At 40.7% G+C, this 22,310-nt stretch overlaps 1 pseudogene; it reads left to right on the top strand.

Annotated features, from left to right (window-relative positions):
- The first annotated feature begins 16,046 nt into the window (after window positions 1-16,046).
- Window positions 16,047-18,278, top strand: LOC133230460 (histo-blood group ABO system transferase-like; annotated as a pseudogene).
- Window positions 18,279-22,310: the final 4,032 nt, after the last annotated feature.

The raw sequence follows: 22,310 nt of genomic DNA, 5'->3' as shown, positions 1-22,310 counted from the left end.
TTCAAGGTAACCAGATAATCATAGTGCTGAAATCCAAATTCAGCACTGAATACTCATGTTTTCACTGTAGATAAGCATAACTTTGTGACTAACACTAGTTTTCTTCCAAGAGTAATTTTATTTTTTATCTTACTGAGCTATTATAATATTGACTATAAACAGTGATGCCAACAACTTACTTTGTTTCTGATTTCAAAAGGACTGCTAACATTTTACCATTAAGTATGAAGTCTGATATAGCTTTTAAATTAATTTATATTTTGTGGTAAAAAACATGTAATGTAAAATTTCCCATATTAACTACTTGTAAGTGTACTGTTTGGTAATGCTGCTGCTGCTGCTGCTAAGTCGCTTCAGTCGTGTCCAACTCTGTGCGACCCCATAGACGGCAGCCCACCAGGCTCCTCCGTCCCTGGGATTCTCCAGGCAAGAACACTGGAGTGGGTTGCCATTTCCTTCTCCAATGCATGAAAGTGAAAAGTGAAAGTGAAGTCGCTCAGTCGTGTCCGACTCTTAGCGACCCCATGGACTGCAGCCTACCAGGCTCCTCCATCCATGGGATTTTCCAGGCAAGAGTACTGGAGTGGGGTGCCATTACCTTGGTAATGCTAAGTCTATTCAAACTATTGTGAAACAGATCTCTATAACTTTTTCATCATATAAAACCAAAATTCTATCCATTGAACAATAAATTCTGATTTCTCCCTCCTTTTGGTCCCCAGATAGCACCATTCTATATTCTGTTTCTATGAGTTTGACTATTGGGTTCATAAAGACTGGGAGAGATGACTGTTTTTTTCATTGCCCAAATTTCAACAGAAGGTCACAAAGCATACAAAGAAAATACAGATCCTCGAATTACCTTACAAAGAATTTAAAATAACCACCTTAAAGGTGTTCAATGAATGAAAAGAGAACACAGAAAATTAAATGACATCAGAAAAATCATGCATGAAAAAACAAGAATATCAACAAAGAGAAACTCTAAAAAAGAACTATCAGTAATTCTGGAGCTGAAAAATACAATAACTACAATGAAAAATTCACTAGGGAATTTCAACTGCAAACTTGATAAAGCAGAAGAAAGAATTTGTGAACTTGAAACAAGTCATTTGAAATTATCAAGTCAGGGGAACAAAAGAAAAAACAGTGAAGAAAATAATTGCCTAAGGGATTTAAAAGATACCATCAAGTGGAACAATACATGCATTATGGGAGTCCTAGAAGAAGAAAAGAGAAATAAAGGGGCAGAGAGACTATCTGAAGAAATTTGCTAAAAACTTTCCAAATCTAGGGAAGAAAATAGACATATAAATTCAAGGAGCTCAGCAAATTCCAAGTAGAGTTAATTCCAAAATATATGCACCAACATACATTATAACAAAACTGTCAAAAATCATAGACAAAGAGAGAATCTTCAAAGCAGTATGAAAAAAAGTGACTTGTCATGTACATAGGAGCTGCCATAAGATTATCAGTGGATGATGAGAGAAATCAAAGATGACACAAATAGATGAAAAATATACCATGTTCGTGGATTGGAAGAATCAACATAGTGAAATTAAGTATACTACCCAAATCAATCTACAGATTCAACGCAATCCCTATCAAAGCTACCAATGGTATTTTTCACAGAACTAGAACAAATAACTTCACAATTTGTATGGAAATACAAAAAACCTCGAATAGCCAAAGCAATCTTGAGAAAGAAGAATGGAACTGAAGGAATCAACCTGCCTGACTTTGGACTATACTACAAAGATAAGAAAGCCTTCCTCAGTGATCAATGCAAAGAAATAGAGGAAGCAACAGAATGGGAAAGACTAGAGATCTCGTCAAGAAAATTAGAGATACCAAGGGAACATTTCATGCAAAAATGGGCTCGATAAAGGACAGAAATGGTATGGACCTAACAGAGGCAAAAGATATTAAGAAGAGGTGGCAAGAATACACAGAAGAACTGTACAAAAAGATCTTCACGACCCAGATAATCATGATGGTGTGATCACACACCTAGAGCCAGATATCCTGGAATGTGAAGTCAAGTGGGCCTTAGAAAGCATCACTATGAACAAAACTAGTGGAGGTGATGGAAGTCCAGTGGAGCTATTTCAAATCCTGAAAGATGATGCTGTGAAAGTGCTGCACTCAATATGCCAGCAAATTTGTAAAACTCAGCAGTGGCCACAGGACTGGAAAAGGTCAGTTTTCATTCCAATCCCAAAGAAAGGCAATGCCAAAGAAAGCTCAAACTACCACACAATTGCACTCATCTCACACGCTAATAAAGTAATGCTCAAAATTCTCCAAGCCAGGCTTCAGCAATATGTGAACCGTGAACTTCCAGATGTTCAAGCTGGTTTTAGAAAAGGCAGAGGAACCAGAGATCAAATTGCCAACATCCGCTGGATCATCAAAAAAGCAAGAGAGTTCCAGAAAAACATCTATTTCTGCTTTATTGACTATGCCAAAGCCATTAACTGTGTGGATCACAATAAACTGTGGAAAATTCTGAAAGAGATGGGAATACCAGACCACCTGACCTGCCTCTTGAGAAACCTATATGCAGGTCAGGAAGCAACAGTTAGAACTGGACATGGAACAACAGACTGGTTCCAAATAAGAAAAGGAGTACGTCAAGGCTGTATAATGTCACCCTGCTTATTTAACTTATATGCAGAGTACATCATGAGAAATGCTGGGATGGAAGAAGCAGAAGCTGGAATCAAGATTGCCGGGAGAAATATCAATAACATCAGATATGCAGATGACACCACCCTTATGGCAGAAAGTGAAGAGGAACTAAAAAGCTTCTTGATGAAAGTGAAAGAGGAGAGTGAAAAAGTTGGCTTAAAGCTCAACATTCAGAAAACGAAGATCATGGCATCTGGTCCCATCACTTCATGGGAAATAGATGCAGAAACAGTGGAAACAGTGTCAGACTTTATTTTTCTGGGCTCCAAAATCACTGCAGATGGTGACTGCAGCCATGAAATTAAAAGACACTTACTCCTTGGAAGGAAAGTTATGACCAACCTAGATAGCATATTCAAAAGCAGAGACATTACTTTGCCAACAAAGGTCCGTACAGTCAAGGCTATGGTTTTTTCAGTGGTCATGTATGGATGTGAGAGTTGGACTGTGAAGAAAGCTGAGCGCCAAAGAATTGATGCTTTTGAACTGTGGTGTTGGAGAAGACTCTTGAGAGTCCCTTGGACTACAAGGAGATCCAACCAGTCCATTCTAAAGGAGATTGGTCCTAGGTGTTCTTTGGAAGGACTGATGTTGAAGCTGAAACTCCAGTACTTTGGCCACCTCATGCAAAGAGTTGACTCATTGGAAAAAATTCTGATGCTGGGAGGGATTGGGGGCAGGAGCAGAGGGGACAACAGAGGATGAGATGGCTGGATGGCATCACTGACTCGATGGACGTGAGTTTGAGTGAACTCTGGGAGTTGGTGATGGACAGGGAGGCCTGGCGTGCTGCAATTCAAGGGGTCGCAAAGAGTCGGACACGACTGAGCAACTGAACTGAATACTATGGTACTGGCACAAGACAGAAATATACATCAATGGAACAAAATATAAAGCCCAGAGATAAATTCATGCACCTATGGACACCTTATCTTTGACAAAGGAGGCAAAAAAATACAATGGAGAAAAGACAATATGTGTAACAAGTGGTGCTGGGAAAACTGATCAATCACCTATAAAAGAATGAAACTAGAACGCTTTCTAACACCATACACAAAAATAAACTCAAAATGGATTAAAGATCTAAATGTAAGACTAAAAAATATAAAATCTTAGAGGAAAACATAGGCAGAACACTCTCTGACATAAATCACAGCAAGATACTCTATGACCCACCTCTCAGAGTAATGGAAATAAAAACAAAAATAAACACTTGGGACCTAATTAAACTTAAAAGCTTTCACACAACGAAGGAAACTATAAACAAGGTGAAAAGGCTGGCTTCAGAATGGGAGAAAATAATAGCAAATGAAACAACTGACAAAGAATTAATCTCCAAAATTACAAGCAGCTCATGCAGCTAAATAGCAGAAAAATAAACAACTCAATCAAAAAGTGGGCCAAAAAGCTAAACAGACATTTCTCCAAAGAAGACATACAGATGGATAATAAACACATGAAAAGATGCTCAACATCACTCATCATCAGAGAAATACAAATCAAAACCACAATGAAGTACCATTTCACACTGGTCAGAATGGCTGCGATTCAAAAGTCTACAAGCAATAAATGCTGGAGAGGATGTGGAGAAAAGGGAACCCTCTTACACTGTTGGTGGAAATGCAAAATAGTACAGCCACTATGGAGAACAGTGTGGAGATTCCTTAAAAAACTGGAAATAGAACCTCCATACAACCCAGCAATCCCACTGCTGGGCACACACACCAAGGAAACCAGAATTGAAAAAGACATGTGTACCCCAGTGTCCAATGCAGCACTGTTTTCAATAGCTAGAACATGGAAGCAACCTAGATGTCCATCGGCAGACAAATGGATAAGGAAGTTGTGGTATATATACACAATGGACCATTACTCAGCTATAAAAAAGAAAGCATTTGAGTCATTTCTAATGAGGTGGATGAAACTGGAATCTATTGTACAGAGTGAAGTAAGTCAGAATGAGAAACACCAATACTGTATATTAACACATATATATGGAATTTAGAAAGATGGTAATGATGACCCTATATGCAGGACAGCGAAAGAGACACAGATGTAAAGAACAGACTTTTGGACTCTGTGGGGAAAGATGGGGGGGGGGGTGATTTGAGAGAATAGCATTGAAATATGTATATTACCATGTGTAAAATAGATGACCAGTGCAAGTTTGATGCATGAAGCAGGGCACTCAAAGCCAGTGCACTGGGACAACCCAGAGGGATGGGATGGGGAGGGAGGTGGGGGGGGCAGTTCAGGATGGTGGGGGGACACATGTACACCCATGGATAATTCACGTTGATGTATGGCAAAAACCACCACAATATTTTAAAGAAATTAGCCTCCAATTAAAATAAATAAATTAATTTTTAAAAAAGATTATCAGTGAAAGTCTCAGCAAAAATCTTTCAGATGAGAAGGAAGTGGGATGATATATTCAAAGTGCTGAATAAGAAAATAAACAAAAAAAACCTGCCAACACAAAAGTTATATCCAGAAAAACTGTCCTTCAAAACTGAAGGAAAAACTTAGGTGTCATTGATAAACAAAAGCTGAGGAAGTAAATCACACTGGACCCGAACTAAAGAAAAGTAAAGGGGATGTCTTTAAATTGAAAAGAAAGTTGATCACACAGCAATAGAAAACCATACGAAAACATAAAGCTTTCTGATAAATAATAACTCAGACAAATATAGTCTTTTAGTATTATAATGACATGTAAACAACTTTTAATTTTGGTACAGAATTTAAGGGACAAAAGCATAAAAAACTAAACTTATATTAATAAATATACACTATAAAATATATAATTGTGACTGCAATAACATAAAATGGGGGTGGAGAAGCAAAGGAGTAAAGTTTTTGTGTTCCACTGAGATTGTTATCATTTCAAAATAGATTGTTATAACTTTAAAATGCTCGTCTTATCCCTATGGTAGCGAAAAAGAGAGTATCTACAAAAGATACTTGAAAGGAAACAAGAAGGGAATGAAAGCATGTCACAACAACAACAACAAAAAATCAATGAAATACAAAAGAAGACACTAAGAGAAGAACACAGGGAAAAAATGGATGGAGATTAACAAAATGGTAATTAAATTCTGTATGAGTAACTAAGTGTAAATGGATCTAACACTCCAATCAGAAGATACAGATTGGCTGAATGAGTTTAAAAATAAAACAAACAATCCAACTATATGCTGCCTACAAGACTCTCTTTAGGTCTAAGGAAACATGTAAACTGAAAGTGAAATATTGCAAAAATATTCTATACATATAACCATAGAGAGCAGGGTGGCCACACTGTATAACACAAAATAGGTTTTAAATAATAACAACATGGAGAACAGTGGAGAGAGAACTCCAGAAAGAATGAAGAGACAGAGCCAAAGCAAAAACAACACCCAGTTGTGGATGTGATTGGTGATGGAAGCAAAGTCTGAAGCTGTAAAGAACAATATTGCATAGGAACCTGGAATGTTAGGTCCATGAATCAAGGTGAACTGGAAGTGGTCAAGCAGGGGATGGCAAGAGTGAACATCGACATTTTAGGAATCCCTGAACTAAATGGACTGGAATGGATGAATTTAACTCAGATGACCATTATATCTACTACTGTGGGCAAGAATCCCTGAAAAGAAATAGAGTGTCCCTCATAGCCAACAAAAGAGTCCAAAATACAGTACTTGGGTGCAATCTCAAAAATGACAGAATGATCTCTGTTCGTTTCCAAGGCAAAGCATTCAATATCACAGTAATCCAAGTCTGTGATACTGTGATATCACAGTATATACTGTGTATCACAGTATACTGTATACTATATCACAGTATATATTGTACATATACTGTGATACTGCCCTGACCAGTAATGCTGAAGAAGCTGAAGTTGAACGGTTCTATGAAGACCTACAAGACCTTCTAGAACTAACAGCCAAAAAGATGTCCTTTTCATTATAGGGGACTGGAATGCAAAAGTAGGAAGTCAAGAGATACTTGGAGTAACAGGCAAATTTGGCCTTGGAGTACAGAATGAAGCAGGGCAAAGGTGAATAGAGTTTTGCCAAGAGAACGCATTGGTCATAGCAAACACCCTCTTCCAACAACACAAGAGAAGACTCTACACATGGACATCACCAGATAGTCAATACTGAAATCAGATTGATTATATTCTTTGCAGCCAAAGATAGAGAAGCTCTATACAGTCAGCAAAAGCAAGACTGGGAGCTGACTGTGGCTCAGATCAACTCCTTATTGCCAAATTCAGACTGAAATTGAACAAAGTAGGGAAAACCACTATACCATTCAGGTATGACCTAAATCAAATCCCTTACGATTATACAGTGGAAGTGAGAAATAGATTCAAGGGTTTAGATCTAATAGAGTGCCTGAAGAACTATGGATGGAGGTTTGTGACATTGTATAGGAGGCAGTGATCAAGACCATTCCCAAGAAAAAGAAATGCAAAAGGCAAAATAGTTGTCTGAGGAGGCCTTATAAATAGCTGAGAAAAGAAGAGAAGTTAAAGGCAAAGGAGAAAAGGAAAGATATACCCATTTGGATGCAGAATTCCAAAGAATAGCAAGGAGAGATCAGAAGTCTTCCTCAGCAATCAATGCAAAGAAATAGAGGAAAACAATAGAATGGGAAAGACTAGAGATCTCTTCAAGAAAATTAGAGATATCAAGGGAACATTTCATGCAACGATGGGCACAATAAAGGATAGAAATGGTGTGGACCTAACAGAAGCAGAAGATATTAAGAAGAGGTGGCAAGAATACTCAGAAGAACTATACAAAAAAGATCTTCATGACCCAGATAACCACGATGGTGTGATCACACACCTAGAGCCAGACATCCTGGAATGTGAAGTCAAGTGGGGCTTAGAAAGCATTACTAATAACAAAGCTAGTGGAGGTGATGGAATTCCAGTGGAGCTATTTCAAATCCTAAAAGATGATCTTGTGAAAGTGCTGCACTCAATATGCCAGCAAATTTGGAAAATTCAGCAGTGGCCACAGGACTGGAAAAGGTTGGTTTTCATTCCAATCCCAAAGAAAGGCAATGCCAAAGAATGCTCAAACTACCACACCATTGCACTCAGCTCATATGCTAGCAAATTAATGCTCAAAATTCTCCAAGCCAGGCTTCAACTGTACATGAACCATGAACTTGCAGATGTTCAAAGTGGATTTAGAAAAGGCAGAGGAACCAGAGATCAAATTGCCAACATCCTCTGGATCATAGAAAAAGTAAGTGAGTTCCAGAAAAATATATACTTCTGCTTTATTGACTATGCCAAAGCCTTTAACCGTGTGGATCACAACAAACTGGAACACTCTTAAAGAGATGGGAATATCAGACCACCTTAGCTGCCTCCTGAGAAATCTGTATGCAGGTCAGGAAGCAACAGCTAGAACTGGACATGGAACAACAGATTGGTTCCAAATTGGGAAAGGAGTACATCAAGCCTGTATATTGTCACCCTGCTTATTTAACTTATATGCAGAGAACATCATTCGAAATGCTGGACTGGATGAAGCACAAGATGGAATCAACCTTGCCAGGAGAAATATCAATAACCTCAGATATGCAGATAACACCACCCTTATGGCAGAAAGTGAAGAAGAACTAAAGAGCCTCTTGAGGTTGAAAGAGGTCAGTGAAAAAGTTGGCTTAAAACTCAACATTCAGAAAACTAAGATCATGGTGTCCAATCCCATCACTACATGGAAAATAGATGGGGAAACAATGGAAACAGTAACAGATAGTGGAGACAAAAAATAACATAAGGATTAGAAAGTCAACTTACTAGGAAGATATAGCAAATATAAATATGTATGTATCTAATATAAGAGGTCTCTAACGTGAGACGACAGACAGAAATGAAGAGAGAAATAGTAATGCAGTCATCGTGAAAGTGTTAGTTGCTCAGTTGTGTCTGACTCTTTGCAATCCTATGGATTGTAGCCCACCAGGCTCCTCTATCCACAGAATTCTCCAGGCAAGAATACTGGAGTGGGTTGCCATTTCTTCCTCCAGGACATCTTCCTAACCCAGGGATTGAACCTGCATCTCCTGAGTCTCCTGCATTGGTAGGAGGATTCTTTACCTTTGAGGCAGCCAGGAAGCCCAAATCAACAGCTAGGGATTGGGCAAAATAACTTGCTTGGACCTCTGGATATTAGTCAAAGATCTATAGCAACCAAGTGAATGCCCTATCAAGAAAAAGTCACTCTCTGGGAATTCCCTGGTGGTCCAATGGTTAGGACTCTGTGCTCCCATCTGTGCTCCATTGCAGGGAGCACAGAGTTCGATTCCTGGTCGGGGTAGGAAGTTTTGTGCCATCTGCTTCTGACTCTTATACCATCTCCTCCCCAGCACATCGCGATGCACTTTAAGGAAGTGATGGTCAGTTCCCAGTTCCCTTGTGTGATGCACAGAGAGTAGAGTGGATCAAATAAGCAACATTCGAACCTATCTGGGAATTGCCTGACAGACTATTTTCTGGGTCACCTAACTCAGACCTCATACAGTCAAAAATGGCATAGCTAATACTTCAGGCTAGAAGAAGCATAGGGAATCAGTGGGCATGGCTTGTGAAAACCACAGGGACTGCACACCTTCAAACACTTAGGGCAAGAGAGTATTAATTGATGGATACAGTAGAATAGATAAGAACCCAAGAAGAAGCAGGAGCGAGAATCTGAGGGAAATTAAGACATTGAGATGCAGCTATGTATATGGAGCAATCAGACAAAAAGCATACAGCCGAGCCCAGAGAGGGTGCAGGCTTTGAAAAGGTCTGAGAAAACCTTAAATTTTTATACCAGGCTGATTGGAGGTCTTACCCAATACCTGACAAACTGCCAACACAAAGGGAGGTGACTATTTTTACAAATTAACGTTTTTCAACAAAAGATTACAAGGCATATATAAAAAATGACAAAACACAGCTCATTCAAAGGAACAATTTAAATCTCCAGAAACAGTCCCTAAAGAAATACAGGCATCAGGCTAACTATAAAAAAGACTTTATAACAATCATTTAAAAAAAAATAGAAGAGCTAAAAGAAAGACACAAAAAATTAAAGTATATTTTTTAAATAAAATATACACATAATTGGAGTACCAAGAAAGTATAAAAAAAGACCTAAACAAAGTCTTGAGTTAAAAAATAAAGGCATTGAGAAAACGCACAAATGGTTTAATAGTAGACTCCTTTCTAAGGCGGAGAAGGCAATGGCACCCCACTCCAGTACTCTTGCCTGGAAAATCCCATAGACGGAGGAGCCTGGTAGGCTGCAGTCCATGGGGTCGCTAAGAGTCGGACATGACTGAGCGACTTCACTTTCACTTTTCGCTTTCATGCATTGGAGAAGGAAATGGCAACCCACTCCAGTGTTCTTGCCTGGAGAATCCCAGGGGCAGCAGAGCCTGGTGGGCTGCCCTCTGTCTATGGGGTCGCACAGAGTCGGACACGACTGAAGCGATTTAGCAGCAGCAGCAGCAGCCTTTTTAAGGAAATAAAGAATCAGCAAACTTGAAGATAGATAATTTGGAATGAATAAGTCTGAGTTATAAAAAGAAATTTTAAAAAATTTAAGAAGAAATTAAAAAAGAAAATTTAAGTGAACAGAGCCTAAAGGTCTAATGGGACTCTGTCAAGTGGAATCGTGTACACATTATGGAAGTCCTAGAAGGAAACAAGAAAAGGACAGAGGGCTCATTTGAAGAAATAATGGCTAAAAACTTACTAAATGTGATGGAAGTCCTAATCTACAAATTCAAAAAGCTCAACATATTCCAAATAGGGTAAACCTAAAGAGAATCACACTGTCATTATAATCAATTGTCACATATTATAATCAATCACACATTATAATTAAGTTGGTAAAAGACAAAGAATTTTGAAAGCAGCAAGACAAAAGAAATTTTTCTTGTACAAGGGATCATTAATAAAATTACAAGAGAATTTCTCAGGAGAAACCTATCCAGCAAGACTGTCCTTCAAAAATGAGAAATAAACACATTCCAAAATAAAGAGAAACTGAGAAAGTTCATTACCACTAGATCTGCTGTATGAGTAATGCTAAAGGGGGTCCTTAAAGTTGAAATATAAGAATGTAAGACTACCTAGAAGACATAAAAAATATAAGGTTCTTCTATAATGATGAACAGACAAATATAAAAGCCAGTATTATTAAAATGAGTGAGTGAGTGAAGTCGCTCAGTCGTGTCCGACTCTTTGCAACCCCGTGGACTGTAGCACCCCAGGCTTCTCCGTCCATGGGATTCTCCAGGCAAGAATACTGGAGTGATTTGCCATTTCCTTCTCCATTAAAATATTAAATATTAAAATCTCTCTTATTAAAATATTAGATTATAATGCCAGCTTTATTTATTTATGTATTGAAGTGCAATTCATTTACAAAGTTTTATTAATTTCAGGTACACAAAAGAGTGATTCAATATTTTTATAGATCATGCTTCATTTAAAGTTATGAAATATTAGTTATATGTCTGTCCTATAACATAACTTCATTTTATCCTATGTATTTTATACCTAATAGTGTGTACCTCTTAATTCCCCTTCCCCTATCTTGCCCCTCCCCACAAACCTCTCTAGACCAGTAACCACTATAAAGTTGCTTCTGTTTTGTTATATTCGTTTTATTTTTTATATTCCACACAGCAAAGACAGTGTTTGGCTTTCTCTAACTTAAGTCACTAAGTCTAATACTCTTCAGGTATATCCATGATGTTCCAAACGATAAAATTTCATTCTTCCTTATAGCTCATGTGTGATTGTTATATTTTTCTTATCTATTCGTCTGCTGATGGGCCTGGTTGTCCATATCTTGGCTATTGTAAATAATGTTATGAACGTTGGGGTGCATATATCTTTTTGAATCACTGTTTTTATTTTCTTAGAATATACTCAAGAGTGGAATTGCTGGATCATATGATAATTCTGTTTTTATTTTTTAAGGAACATCCATACTGTTTTCCATAGTGGCTGTACCAATTTACGTTCTCACCAATATTGTTTTCTTCACTGTACAAAAGCTTTTAAGTTTAATTAGGTCCCCTTTGTTTATTTTTGCTTTTCTTTCCCTTGCCTGAGGAAACAGATCTGAAAAAAAAAAATGTTACTAAGACTTAGGTCAAATAGTATACTGCCTATGTTGGCAGGTAAGTATTGGAGTCACATTCATTAAAACAGCTCCAAATAGTAGCAGATGCTTCTTGTAGTTTATCAGATCATACCTCTTTAGTCTATCAATTCAAGGAAAACATCCCCGTTAACCTTGGGTGATGGGATGGTTGTAGGAGGGTTAGATGCCCAGTATCCCTAAAAGATGATGCTGTTATTATGCTGCACTCAATATGGCAGCAAATTTGGAAAACCTAGCAGTGGCCACAGGATGGGAAAAGGTAAGTTTTCATTCCAGTCTCAAGGAAAGGAAATACCAAAGAATGTACAAATTAACAAACAATTGCACTCATTTCACATGCTAGCAATACTATGCTCAAAATCCTTCAGTCTAGGCTTCAGCAGTATGTGAACCAAGAACTTCCAGATGTACAAACTGGGTTTAGAAAAGGCAGAGGAACCAGAGATCAAATTGCCAATGTCTGCTGGATCACAGAAAAAGCAAGAGAGTTCCAGAAAAACATCTACTTCTGTATTACCGAGTAGGCTAAAGTCTTTGACTGTGTGGATCACAACGAACTCTGGGAAATTCTTAGAGATGAGAATACATACCACCTTACCTATCTCCTGAGAAACCTGTATTCAGGTTAAGAAGCAACAGTTAGAACCAGACCTGGGACAACAGACTGGTTCAAAATTGGGACGACAAGGCTGTTTATGGTCATCGGACTTAGCAACTGAACAACAAAAATCTCCCTCATGGCACACATTGCGCCCAACCACTAGGTGGCAGTACAGCCACACCTCTTCTCATTCCTCTTGAATAAGACAGAAGCTCAGTAATGTGTTTACATCAATGTGTTCACTGCTTGTTTAACACAGTGACTTGACCAAGCCCTTCCTTTCAAACTCCACCCTTACCGAATGCCCCAGTCACATGAACCAAACTCTCAGTGACAAATTAACATACCACACACCTCTATTAATAGATCCCATCCTTGATGTGTCATCCTCTGTGCATTTCTCTTACTTTAGGACTCTTCCTTGGTATGCAGAGCTAATATAAATCCTGCTCTTCTGCAAGATTTAAGTCCCAACCCATCAACCTACTCCCATGTGCCATCACCAACTAGGCTACCAAGGCAAAAAGCATTATGGTTGGCAATGCAGCCATAACACAATTATTGGACCAATAACACATGATAGAACTTTTAACGTATTAATCCTGTAAATGAAAAGTATGAATAAATATTATGGGCTATTTGAGCCCAGGAACGTTTTTTAAGCATGGATATTTTGGACCAAGGACCATTTGGTATACAACAGAGATGCTCATGGACACTTTCAACAGGTCCCACTTCTGGGTATATATCTAAAGGAAATAAAAATAGGATCTTAAAGAGCAACCTCTATTCATGTTGCAGCATTATTCACAGTAGCCACAAAAAACAGCATAAATTGCTCATTACTGTATGAATGGATAAAGAAGATGTGATACACACACACACACACACACACACACACACACACATAATGGGATGTTATTCAGCCATGAAAAAGGGTAGTAGGGTAAAGAAACAGGGGTTTGAACAATGACAGTGGCCAGCGGTAATGGCTTGAACAAGATCCAGGTACTTGTGTTGAACAGGCTGGAGTCAGGGAGGTTATAGCCTAGGGCCTGACACATGGGCCAGTGGTGCCATGGAGACAGGAAAGCCTGGAGGTTCTCAAGCTCGTGCCCTGGCAGATCTGTTAAGTAGTCAGGACCTACTTAAGTGGTCAAAAGCTACACTGAGTCTCTCTCCCTGGTTCTATGCCATTGGTGACTACTCCATCCTCTCTACGTCTTCATCTGTAATGTTCTTTAACCTCCAGGATTCCCAGAGAAGTGCTATGAACAAACTCATGGATTCCCTCTTCCACCGCCCTGGGATAAGCATATTTCCCAGACAGTCACCAAAGCCACAAATACAGGGCTAGACCCACAAGCACATGAAGCCCATGCTCCTTATGACTAGAGAGTGTCATAACTAGACAGACTTAGAGACACTACAGAGTGTCATTTCCTCATCAAAGCAGTTGTTCAGTCTTCTGGCATTCACAACATCACAGTGTTGTCTACAGGTCTGCCACTACATCAGCATTATGACTAGGCATGACAATCAAGATCGTACTAACATTCTTATGCACACTGGGCAAATGTCACAATCTGGATCACAAAGGCAATGTGTCAGTCCCTTAAAAGACACTTATTAAAATTCACTCATCTTTGCCTCCTAAAATGCTAAGAACAACCCTGAGAAGGTTTCAGAAACCATGGCTCCAGCCACCTACTTCTATGGGAAGGCAGAAACAAGGTATCACAGAGTAGCACAAGAACACCAGGCAGCTTCAGGGTGCAGACGGCAGATGATCCCTACCCACCATGGGACTTTTATACCCACTGTTAGTCTCATAGCAGGCGGGCAGGAGTGTGTTTTAGAGGAGACATATGCTTGGAGCAGCCTAGGACTGCAAAGCAAAGTACATGTGTTGGCAACACGAGAAGCCAAGAGTCAAAAATGGCATTGGATCAGGTTCCCATACCCATCTTAAGGACTCTGCCTCAACTGCTATTGGAAGCATATGGGAGAGACCCAAAGGCACTTGACTGAGAAAAGAGCCCAGAAAAAGGAAACTGCAAAGAACACACACAAATGAAGCCATGGATCAGAACACAGAGTAGCTAAGAACCCAATCCTGGAGTCTGGCTACTTAGCTGGCTTCAGCACTTAGCAGCGGGTCATGCGGTCATGGGCTAGTTACCCACCTCTCTGAACTTGTCTTACCATCTGGACCATGAGGATAATGTAGCATCCACCTCCCAGGATCACTGTAAGGAGTCAGCAATATAATGTACACAAACTTCAGCAGCATAATCCTAACTGTAACACAAGACCTAGGATCTCCATAGTAAATGTCCAGCGTAATTTTAAATGATTATTAGAGTGATTATTAGAGTAAATCAAGGCTGTATATTGTCACCCTGCTTATTTAACTTATATGCAGAGTACATTAGGCAAAATGCCAGGCTGGATGAATCACAATTTGGAATCAAGATTGCTGGGAGAAGTATCAACAACCTCAGATATGTAGATGATACCACTCTAATGGCAGAAAGTGAAGAGGAACTTAAAGAGCCTCTAGATGAGGGTGAGAGTGCAGAGTTAAAAAGCTGGCTTAAGACTAAACATTCAAAAAACTAAGATCATGTTATCTGGTCCCATCATTTCATGGCAAATAGAAGGGGAAAAAAGTGGAAATGGTGACAGATTTTATTTTCTTAGCCTCCAAAATCACTGTGGATAGTGACTGTAGCCATTAAATTAAAAGACACTTGCTCCTTGGAAGAAAAGCCATGACAAACCTAGACAGTGTATTAAAAAGCAAAGACATCACTTTGCTGACAAAGGTCTATATAGTCAAAGCGCTGGTTTTTCCACTAGTCATGTATGGATGTGAGAATTGGACTGTAAAGAAGGCTGAGTGCCAAAGAATTGATGCTTTCTAACTGTGGTGCTGAAGAAGACTCTTGAGAGTCCCTTGGACTGCAAGGAGATACAACCAGTCAATCCTAAAGGAAATCAACTCTGAATATTCATTGGAAGGACTGATGCTGAAGCTGAAGCTCTAATACTTTGGCCACCTGATGCGAAGAGTGGACTCATTGGAAAAGACCCTGATGCTGAGAAAGGTTGAGGGCAGGAGGAGAAGGAGGTGACAGAGAATGAGATGGTTGGATGGCATCACCAGTTCAATGGACATGAGTTTGGGAAAACTCCGAGAGATAGTGAAGGGCAGGGAAGCCTGGTGTGCTTCAGTCCATGGGGTTGCAAAGAGTCAGACACGACTTACCGACAGAACAACAAAGAGTAATACAGGAAAACAATCCTTGATCTAAAGATCTTTTATCTCTTCCACTACAATTACCATATAAAGCCTCCTGAATGATTGCCCACAACAGCCTGTATGCATGTGACCTTGAAGACAGTCTGTTCTCAACTTTATTGACTTTTCAGGAAATTAGTGCTTATGTAAATTTCTCACAGTCAGTAAGTATCAAGAGAAGGCCAGAGCACAAGCCCTCTGAGGTCCTGGTCAGGTCCTCTGGTGGCTGCTGCCCTGATCTGCTTTCATCACAATCTCTGTCCTTGACCTGCTCAGTGGCTGCCCTTCGGCTAGTCTCCTGAGCCTGTTTCAGGAGCCCTGCCTTTTCTCCTACAAGCTGGCCTGGAAGTTCTAGTAGACAGTTGACCGAATCCTACCACCTGGTTACTTTGACATGATCTTATATCAAACTTGAATTTATCAAGATTCTGCCAGTCCAGAAGTCTTACTCAGTTTGGTGGTCCTAAACACCCAACTCCCAGGAGCCCCTGGCAGGTAGAATCTCAAAAGGACCAGGCAACATAAGCACCTTGTGGTCAATGCATTCTGCCTTCCTGTGCCCGGGAGAGACCGCTGTGAGTGGAAGAGTGAGAAGGGGCAGCTTCTCAGCAGCATTTGGTGATCCTGGCTTTAACAGTCTGAAGTGGAGGCATGGCCCGGCTGGTCAAGACATTGTCAAAGAACCCAATATGTTACTTACTTCATCGAATGAACTTTCTTCTTTTAATAGCTCTTGCCTTGGCCTTCTTTGGCTATTGTTACCCGAATCCAAGAAGCCAGACGTTGGAAAGCATCCTAACCTGGGCAAGCAAGGTTCTTAGAAAAACCCATGGTGAACAAGGTGTAAGATTATCAAACATGTTGAATCTCCAGCCAGATGTTCTAACACCCCCTAGGAAAGATGTTCTTCCTGTGACCCCCCTGCCTGGCTCCCATCATCTGGGACAGGGCTTTCAACACTGACATCCTGAATGAACAGTTCCAGCTTCAGAATATCACCATTGGATTAACTGTGTTTGTTGTAAAAAAATACATTTCCACCTGAAGCTGTTCCTGAAGACGGCAGAGATGTACTTCATGGTGGGACACAGGGTGAACTACTATATCTTCACTCACTGGCCAGACTATGTTCCTCGCATTCCCCTTCAGAAAGGACGGCAGATTGTCATTCTCAAGGTCCAGAGCTGTGCCAACTGGCAGGAGATCTCTATGCACCGTATGGAGGGGATCAGAAATTTTACTGAGCAGCGCTTCTACGAGGAGGTGAATTACCTTATATGTGCAAATGTGGACATGAAGTTTAGTGATCATGTGGGCATGGAGATCCTCTCCTCCTTGTTTGGCACCCTCCATTCTGACTTCTATGAGCTTAGTCAAGAAAATTTCCCCTATGAATTTCCCCTATGAACACCGGCCTCAGTCACAGGCCCATATTCCTGATGATGAGGGGGACTTTTATTACATAGGGGCCTTATTTGTGGGGTCCATGCCAGAGGTTTACAAACCCACCAAGGCCTGCCAGGAGATGATGGTGGTCGACCAGGCCAATCACATAGAGGCCATGCGAAATGATGAAAGCCACCTGAACAAATACCTGCTTTACCACAAACCCACCAAGATCGTCTCCCCTGAGTACATGTGGACTGAACAGAAATCAAAGGGTATCTGGGATGAGCAAAAGCCAGGCTTGCCTTACAACATAAAGAGGATTAGATTTAAAACTGTCAATTTAAAATTGCCACAAAATCAGGACTTACCAAAGGAAGCTTCCAGAAAGGACTCAGAGAGAGGCGATGGCCAGGCAGTCATCTTCCTCCGGACATTAAATTAAAACCAGTTTTATGAGAAAGGGTGTAACTCTACTTCCTCCCCCCCACCCCTTTTTTTGAGAGAAACTGCTAATGCCTCTCACAGTCCCCTGCAAATTCAGACAGGCCTGTCCTCTCTCCCCAACTCTTCATATACCAAACACACACATTTAGGCTGGCCTGATTCCAGAACTCAAGCACAGTTCTTGAGTTGGCACCACCTTTAGCTTCTGTGTGCTCCTGGCACCCTTCAGGATGGAGGAGGCCGAGGTCGGAGGCTGGGGTGGGGGGAGTGGGGAGTCTTAGCCTGCTCTGGTGTTTCAGGGATCAGAGATGAGATTTTTTTCCAGGACAAGTAAAAATGCTCCTAGACACAAAGGCTCTTGTTTGTGTCTAGACAGGAGTATGTTGTGGTCTGTGCGTGAGTTGGAAAAGAATTTCCAGATGTGAGGCAGAATGAAAGGAGAATAAAGTTTATTAGAGTCGGAGACACAGAAGAGTGGGCCAGCTCAAAGGAGAGCTGAACCCTTTTGCAGGCTAGCAGCCAATTTTTATGGCCTCAAGACAGAGAAAATTCCTATTGGAATGGTGGCATTAGGTGATTGGTTAGGATGCTATAAGGTGGGTAATATGGTAGGCATTTACCTAGTATGAGGTCAGGGAACTGGCTGGTTTAGATCCAGAGGCTCATGGCAATGGTTGCTATGGGGCTTGGTCAGTTCCAGAGATTTTTATCCTGTAACCTTTGTATAGGGCTCCAGACACCCCTCTTTGGCTACTGCCCTGGTCCTGACCTCATGGTTACTCTTGGATACGGGCCAGCAACTTTTTCTCAAGATCTCCCACTTTCAGTCTAATTACCACCCTATGTCCACTCTACCCTAAGCTGCCTTTGGGAACCTTTTATCTTTTTAAATGGGGTTCCCCCCAAATGTTTTAATTTCTTTTATAATGAGAGCTGATTTCTACTGTATACTTTGTTGCATTTTCTTTTTTAAAGAAAAAGAAGAGAGTGAAGTCGCTCAATGGTGCTCAACTCTTTGCAACCCCATGGACTGTAGCCTTCCAGGCTCCTCTGTTCATGGGCTTCTCCAGGCAAGAATACTGGAGAGGGCTGCCATTTACTTCTCCATGGGATCTTGACCCAGGGATCAAACCAGGCCTCCCGCATTGCAGGCAGACTCTTTACCACCTAAGCCACCAGGGAACCCTTTAAAAAAACACAGTGTATAATTGCATTACAATGTTGTGTTAGTTTCTGCTGCATAATGGAGTGAATCAGCTACATGTATACATATACCCCTTCCCTTTTGGACCCCCTCCCACCTCTGGGAACCTTTTAAAGCCCTGGCTCTAGGTTCAAAAGCCTCCATGTCTACCATCACATTCAGATAAAGCCCTAACTGCTCAACCTGCCAAGCCACTCCAAATCTGTTTCCTGTAGACAGGAGACTTGATAGGAGACTGGCCCCAGGTTTCCCAAATACTCCACTCAAATGCACTTCCAAGCCTTTGCACACCATGGTCCCTCTGCCTGTAACATTATTTCACTTTAATCACATCCAAGTATCTGAAACGGGGGACACCCCCTGCCCCCCAGGACACTCCCACCCCCACCACCACGTGTCAAGTCCTGCAGAAACGGCCTGACTTGAAAGTGAAGGGGCAGGCACCACCCATTTGGGTCTTTAGGATTCAGAGGTGGCAGTTCCCATGGGTGAAGTTTTGGAGAATGCAATTTATGCAATTTACATCAGGGAAAACACCACCAGCCACGCCCATTGGCAGAGCTGAGCGGGGAGGGGCGGGTCACCAGGCCTGGGTGCTCAGCCAAACTCTCATCCCCGCCTGCCTCAGCCAAGCAGCCACCACAAGCAGCACTCTCACCAAGTCCTGAGGTTCTGAAACCACCTCTGTCAGCGGGGACACATTCATTTTCATACCTCCAGTTCACTTTATCTTGGGCCCCACAAAGAATGCTCAAACTACCACACAATTGCACTCATCTCACACTCTAGTGAAGTAATGCTTGAAATTCTCCAAGCCAGCCTTCAGCAATACATGAACCATGAACTTCTAGATGTTCAAGGTGGTTTTAGAAAAGGCAGAGGAACCAGAGATCAAATTGCCAACATTCGCTGGATCATCAAAACAGCAAGAGAGTTCCACAAAAAAACATCTATTTCTGCTTTACTGACTATGCCAAAGCCTTTGATTGTGTGGATCACGATAAACCGTGGAAAATTCTGAGAGATGGGAATACCAGACCACCTGACCTGCCTCTTGAGAAACCTGTATGCAGGTCAGGAAGCAACAGTTAGAACTGGACATGGAACAACAGACTGGTTTCAAATAGGAAAAGGAGTACGTCAAGGCTGTATACTGTCACCCTGCTTATTTAACTTCTGTGCAGAGTACATCATGAGAAACGTTGGGCTGGAAGAAGCACAAGCTGGAATCAAGATTGCCGGGAGAAATATGAGTAACCTCAGATATGCAGATGACACCACCCTTATGCAGAAAGTGAAGTACTAAAGAGCCTCTTGATGAAAGTGAAAGAGGAGAGGGAAAAAGTTGGCTTAAAGCTCAACATTCAGAAAACGAAGATCATGGCATCCGGTCCCATCACTTCATGGCAGTTAGTGAAGTGAAGCAGTGGAAACAGTGTCAGACTTTATTTTTTTGGGCTCCAAAATCACTGCAGATGGTGATTGTAGCCATGAAATTAAAAGACGCTTACTCCTTGGAAGGAAAGTTATGACCAACCTAGACAGCATATTAAAAAGCAGAGACACTACTTTGTCAACAAAGGTCCATCTAGTCAAGGCTATGGTTTTTCCAGTAGTCGTGTATGGATGTCAGAGTTGGACTACAAAGAAAGCTGAGTACCGAAGAATTGATGCTTTCGAACTGTGGTGTTGGAGAAGACTCTTGAGAGTCCCTTGGACTGCAAGGAGATCCAACCGGTCCATCCTAAGAGAGATCAGTCCTGGGTGTTCATTGGAAGGACTGATGCTAAAGCTGAAACTCCAATATTTTGGCCACCTGATGCGAAGAACTGACTCATTTGAAAAGACCCTGATGTTGGGAAAGATTGAGGGCAGGAGGGGAAGGGGATGACAGAGGATGAGATATTTGGATGGCATCACCGACTTGATGGACAAGAGTTTGAGCAAGCTCTTGGAGTTGGTAATGGGCAGGGAAGCCTGGTGTGCTGCAGTCCATGGGGCTGCAAAGAGTCAGACACGACTGAGCAACTGGACTAAGCTGAGACTAAAGCTTAGAGTTCAATTTTGTAAGCCTCAATTTATTTGGTCAATGACAAGAGAGAAAGAGCTCCAGACAATGTCAGGAAAACATTTTTAATTTAAGCACACCAAATTAAAACTTGTGGGATGCAGCCCAAGCAGTACTTAAGGGAATGTTGCTGATTTAACTGCTCATATGAAAAAGGAAGTGAGCTTGAAAAACAAGGATTTAATTTTCAATTCTAAGATTAGAGACAAGGAGAACAAATTAAATCCAAACTATAAATAAATAATAAAGGAGTAGAAATAGAAAGTATACCTTAGAGAAAATTAACAAAATGGATTTTTAAAAATATTAATAAAATTGATAAAACTCCAGCAAGTTGGATCAAGAAATAAAAAGGGAAAAAAATCAAATGGCCAGTATGAGGAATAAAGAAGGGAGCTTCACTACAGTTTTGACAGATGTTGCTTCAGTCATGTTCGACTCTGTGCGACCCCATAGATGGCAGCCCAACAGGATCCCCCGCCCCTGGGATTCTCCAGGCAAGAATACTGGAGTGGGTTGCCATTTCCTTCTCCAAAAGGATAACAAGTGACCTTAAACTCCTTTTGTTGATGAAAATTGCAGATCCAGATTAATTTTATTAAACATGTAGGGATGATACTTTCAGTTCAGTTCAGTTGCTAAGTCGTGTCCGACTCTTTGTGACCCCATGAATTGCAGCACGCCAGGCCTCCCTGTCCATCACCATTTCCCAGAGTTCACTCAAACTCACGTCCATCGAGTCGGTGATGCCATCCAGACATCTCATCCTCTGTTGTCCCCTTTTCCTCCTGCCCCCAATCCCTCCCAGCATCAGAGTCTTTTCCAATCAGTCAACTCTTCTCATCAGGTGGCCAAAGTACTGGAGTTTCAGCTTTAACATCAGATACTTTACCAGTGTTATATAAACTCTTTCAGAGAGTATAGGAGTAAACATTTTCTACTCATTCTACAAGGCAAACATGACACTAATATCAAAGCCCAACAGTAAAGAAATTAACAGTTTAATATCCCTCATGAACACAGACATTAAAAATCTTTAACAAAACTTTAAAATTGAATCCAACCAGAGAGCAAAGGTTGATCTAGGGGTACCAGTGGGATTTGTCCCAGGTATGCAAGGTTGGTTTAACACTCAAAAACCAATCAAAGCAATTCATCATATTAAGAAAATAAAGAAGGAAAGTCATGTGATTATCTTAAAACTGTGGGCAAGGTAATTGACAAAATACAAGGGCCTCTTCAGAAAAATCTTTTGACAAAATAAGAATTGGAGGAAATTTCCTTTAAGTGATAAAATGCCTCTGTTAATATAACAGATTTCATTTAATAGCACACTGAACACTTTCCTCTAAGACCAAGAAAATGATGTCTCTTTTTTCAATATTTTAGGTTGTAGCAAATGAAGACGGTAAGCAAAATAAAGGCATACAAAG

This window comes from Bos javanicus, chromosome 18 (genome assembly GCF_032452875.1).
Source record: "Bos javanicus breed banteng chromosome 18, ARS-OSU_banteng_1.0, whole genome shotgun sequence".
Taxonomy (NCBI): domain Eukaryota; kingdom Metazoa; phylum Chordata; class Mammalia; order Artiodactyla; family Bovidae; genus Bos; species Bos javanicus.
The sequence above is the reverse complement of the archived record's forward strand: the minus strand, read 5'-3'. Positions and strand labels throughout refer to the sequence as shown.